A 5,604-nucleotide genomic window follows, 5' to 3' on the forward strand; every position below is an offset into this window, starting at 1 on the left:
CACTCAACCAACTGAGCCCCGAAAAAGTAAAAAATCTAATAGGAAAAGTGGCAAAGAATATAGTTTTCAGAAGAGAAAATACAAATGGCTCTTAAACATGTGAAAAGATTCTAATCTCTCCAGTAAGAGAACTGCAAATGAAAATGACTCAGACGGGCGCCTGGGTGGCTCAGTCGTTAGGCGTCTGCCTTCGGCTCAGGTCATGATCCCAGGGTCCTGGGATCGAGCCCCACATTGGGCTCCCTGCTCTGCGGGAGGCCTGCTTCTCCCTCTCCCACTCCCCCTGCTTGTGTTCCTGCTCTCGCTATGTCTCTCTCTGTCAAATAAAAAAATAAAATCTTTAAAAAAAAAAAAAAGAAAATGACTCAGACATCATTGGCAAAGATCAAAAGATTGATGATACATGAAGTTGGCAAGTTTGTGGGGGAAGCCACCATCCTCATGCATTGCCTGTGGAACATGAACTGGCACAATTTTTCTTTTCTTTCTTTTTTTCTTTTTTAAGTTGCTCTATGCCCAACATGGGGTTTGAACTCACGATCCTGAGATCAAGAATTGCATACTGTACCAGCTAAGCCAGCCAGGTATTCCCAGGTGGTATGCTTTTTATGACTAATTTGGCAACAACAAATATTCAACCAAATTTAATTAATTTATTTACATTTCATTTTATTTACAGTCAATTAATTAACACAGTGTATTACTAGTTTCAGAGGTAGAGTTCAGTGATTCATCAGTTGTATATAACACCCAGTGTTCATCACATCACGTGCCCTCCTTAACGCCCATCACCCAGCTACCCCATCCCCCACCCTTCTTCCCTCCAGCAACCCTCAGTTTGTTTCCTATTGTTAAGAGTCTCTTTTGGTTTGTGTCCCTCTCTGATTTCATCTTGTGTTATTTTTCCCTCCCTTTGCCTATGCTATCCTTCCGCTATGCTGTTTCGTTTCTTAAATTCCGCATATGAATGAGATCATATGGTATTTGTCTTTCTCTGATTGACTTATTTCGCTTAGCATAATATCCTCTAGTTCTATCCACGTCGTTGCAATCAACCAAATTTTATTTTTTATTTTTCAAAGATTTTATTTATTTATTTGAGAGAGAGAGAGAACGAGCACAAGCAGTGGGAGAGGCAGGCAGAGGGAGAGGGAGAAACAGACTCCCTGCTTAGCAGGCAGCCCAACATGGGGTTTGATCCCAGGACCCTGGGATCATGACCTGAGCCAAAGGCAGTTGCTTAACCAACTGAGCCACCCAAGCACCCCAACCAAATTTTAAATGCACTTAGCTTTCAACCCAGAAACCACTTCTAGAAATTTAATCCTATGATGTGTGCAATCAATCCTAGGACATGTGCAGAATGAAGTATCAATACTTATTGCAGTATTTATACTAGCAAATATACTAGAAACAACTTAAAGGTCCACTAAGAGGAAACTTGTTAAATAAATTATGGTCCATCTATATAATGGATACCTTAATGGACATACTCTAAAATGGCCCCCCATTATCTCTGCCTCCTGGTACTCATGCCAAGTGTAATACCCTCCCTTTCGGTGTGGGTGGGACATGTGACTTCCTTCCAATATACAGAATGGGGCAAAGGTGACCGGATGTCACTTCCATGATTATATCACATAAGATAATGTACATCTGTCTTGCTAGCAGACTCTCTCCCTTGCTTAGTTTGATAAGGCCTGCTGCTATGTTGTGAGTTACCTTATGGAGAGGCATACACGGCAGGCAACTGAGGGTCGCCTCTACCCAACAGTCAGCAAGAAACTGAGGGCATCAGTTCTGCAACCCACAAAGAACTGCATTCTGCCAACAACTGTGTGAGCATGAAAGCACATCAGTCCCCAGTCAAACCTTGAGATGAGAACACAGCTCCAAGTGACACCTTGACCACAGCCTGTGAGAGATCCCAAAGCAGAGGACCCGATAGGCTGCATGTGGACTCTCAACCTAGAGATTTTGAGATAAGAAATGTGCTGTTTTCAGCCACGAAGTTTGTTATGCAGCAATAGATAACTGATGCAGGTATTATGCAGCTATGAGAAGCATGATGCCATTTTATATGTTCTGATAATGGAATGAACTCCAAAATACACTAAGGGGATAAAGAAGGCAAGGCCATAACAGTGAGTATAATGGTATCATTTGTGTGTATATAAACACTTGTCTGTGCATAGAGTATGTCTGGTATCTCTGGAATGATACACAAGATGTTGATAGCAATGGTTGCCCTCTTGGTAGGGGAACTCGGTGGCTGCGGACCTTCTGAATTTTGCTCCATATACATGAAAATGTAATTCAGCAAATTTTAAACCCTTTTGTTCCCATTGTAGTTAAAATAAAATTTAATTCCTTACAATGGCCTAAAAGACCCTACATGACTTGGACCTTGCCTACTTCTCCAACTTCAACGCATGCTACTCTTTCTGGCTTTCATGACCCTCCAGCCACTAGAATATAAATTCCTTGAAAGCAGGAATATGTCTCTCATTTACTTTTTGATCTCTAGCACCTAGCACAGTACAAAACAGTAGGAATTCAGTGAATTCTTTTTAACGAATGAATTTGATTCCCTCACAGAATACTTGGCACCCAACAGAAGGGACACAAATATGGGATTTTCCCTTGGTGGATCACTTGAAGGGCTGTCATAAATGGGAGTAGAACCTCATTATGTACTGCTCCAGAGACTAACTGGTAAAAGTCAGAGGAAGAAAAATATTAATTCAGCACTAACTGCCCTACGAAACATGGGAGGGGCTGTTTTACAAAGCGGTGAACACCTCCACACTGCCTATTTATTCTGTCATCAAAACTGTAAAAAATGACTGTGGCCTGAGTGATCTTCTGAGAGCCTTTCTAGGATTCTAAAGTTCTGTGATTCTGTACATAGGTGTATTTTGGGTCCTGTCCTTTTCATAGTTGTTTTATGTATACAAGCATATTGTTTTTATTTCCGACTCCTGAGACCAAAACAAAAAACTGGTACATTTATCGACCTTTCTATAAAACGAGGATGCTGCAAATGGGACTTCATCGTGAGATACTAATGGCTGTATTGATTCAAGCTTTTGAGGTTTATAAGTCTATTCTAATCTCGGCTGCCATTAGCATAGTAGCCTGCTTCTTTGAAGCACAAGAAAGGGGAGAGAGGGGTCACAAGATTTGCTTTTTACCACAATCATGCTGGAAATGTAATTTCATCAAACTACTCAAGAGTAAAACATCTTTTTCAAAGGCCGTATGTTGCTGGAATGCTTTTCTGTCCCATTAACTGCAAACAGCCACCTGGGCTACACGTAGGGGGCATCTCTCTGACACTGAAGTGCTTCCTTCGCAAGGAGCAGCTTTTGGGCGGGAGTCATGAACAAGGAAAGCCGTGCCAGTTTTAGGCTGGAAAGGCAGCGCCTCTTCCCCGTAGCTCCCTTCTGGTTCTGGCTCTAACCCCCTGCCTGGGGAAAGACACTGACCAAGAATACCAAGTCCCTCCCACCTTTCTTTTCTTTTACCTTGTTAAGCGTTGGCACACTGCATACAAATTAAAGAGCAGATAAAAAATGAGTTATTTTTATATCTTATTTAAATTTTGATAGTAACCTTAGCTTGTTCTTGACATTGCTTAATTCTAGATTTCAGAACATTTGGAAGCAGCACTTTGGTTTATTTACCAACTGCTGAAACCTAGGAATTTTGTTCTTGAAAACGGGCCACAGCTCACAAAGTCTAAATACATGAATACGACGAGTCATACTTGGGAGTCATGGGTTGTCGGCAGGAAGTCTGGGTTCTAGTCTGTGTTGGCACCAACAAGCCATTCCTGTCTCTGGAGCCATTTCCCTCCTGACCTGATAACATAAGAGGTTAAGTTGCTTTAAAGAGAATATATTTGGACTTTGAACTTTTTGGTTAAACAAAAATTTATGTGAAGCCCAATATATGAAATAGATCAAAGCATATTTGCTTTGGTAAAAGATGGGACAGGGCTCAGAGCCTCTGAGGCAACTCTCAAGAACATCCCAGGCTCTGCAGAATATTCTGGAAATCTCTGCACCAGATAAGCTCTTCGACTTCACAGAACCACCTACAAAGTACAATTAAATTTGGCCTTATAGAGATGCGTCCAAATTTAACTTCTGGTTTGTTTTTTTTTTTTTTTTGGCTTGCACACCAATTGGCCAAGATGGGAACTTCACTGAGTCTCTTGTGTTAATGTTGGTATTAGTAAACACCTGGATTTTAATCATGGCCTGTGTGGTCATGATTCATTCAACTGTGTCAAAAACTGGGGCTATTAAGGGCAAGTGTGGTTTCTGCTCTCAAACTGCTAGTGTGTCCTGGGGAATACATAAACAAGTTAATGGTAGAAGGAGACTCCCCAGCATGGGAGCACCCATGGTGAGGGTACTCAATTCTGGGGGAGGGGGAGAGACTGGAGAGGGAGAGGAAAGGATTCATAAAAATATCAAGTGAAATTTATTGAACATTCATGTGTCAGGCGGGGTTCTAATTTTTTTGGTGATCATTTTAGAGACAAGGACATAGAGGCAAAGGACGGCTAAATAACTTGGCTACAGATAGAAAATGACGGAGGCAGGATTTTTTTTTTTTTTTAAAGATTTTATTTATTTATTTGACAGAGACAGACAGCGAGAGGGAACACAAGCAGGGGGAGTGGCAGAGGGAGAAGCAGACTTCCTGCTGAGCAGGGAGCCCGATGCGGGGCTCGATCCCAGGACCCTGGGATCATGACCTGAGCTGAAGGCAGACGCTTAACGACTGAGCCACCCAGGTGCCCCTGGAGGCAGGATTTTAAGTCAGGGTTCCTACTCTTAATCACTACACTGTACTACCTGTATATTCATAGATCTGGTAGCAGTTATGTTTGCTCTTGAAGTATGTACCATCAGATGACAGGGTAGAAAAGTCAGCCGAGAGACAGAAAGAGGAAGCAGAATGAATGAAAGAAAGCAGAGGTACACTATAGCATGGCACTCTGGCAATTTTCAGTTAGGACAGCTGGAACCCAAAGTGCGAGGGGGACTGTGGTGAGGAAAACAGGCCATAGGGGCTATGCTTCTCTCCCCCTTTGGCAAAATTCCTATCTTTATCTCTTCAATGAGACTCAAAGGAAGTCTCAGAGAGTTGAGTGAATTTAAGGGATGGCACATAGCTGGATTAGCATCCCAGGCTGCCATTGGCTTTGGACTCTGCTCTTCTAAGGGATAATGGGTAAAGAAAATGTGAAAGTTCCTGGTGTTGGCTAGATAAATGTTGGCTGAATTTGAGCGTGCAGTAGGTATTAGGCAGACTGAGGTCCTGGATAAAAAGTGTGTAAGAAGTACTCTTACAGAAGGCCAGGCTGCAAAAACCACTAAAAAACCACTTAAGTTTGTTCACATGAGGAAAGTTTAAGAAGTGGCAGCCTTATCAAAAACTAACTGCTTGCTGTTAGAATAAATGAACTGGACAAGATGTCCTTAACTAAATGCAGGCGTAGATGTGGTTTATAGCCTCTGCTGACAGGCCAAACCAGTTCATTAAACATTCCCCCCTGGCTTTGTGAGTATTGTCATTGTATGATTCCAG

This window comes from Neomonachus schauinslandi, chromosome 11 (assembly GCF_002201575.2).
Source record: "Neomonachus schauinslandi chromosome 11, ASM220157v2, whole genome shotgun sequence".
Taxonomy (NCBI): Eukaryota; Metazoa; Chordata; class Mammalia; order Carnivora; family Phocidae; genus Neomonachus; species Neomonachus schauinslandi.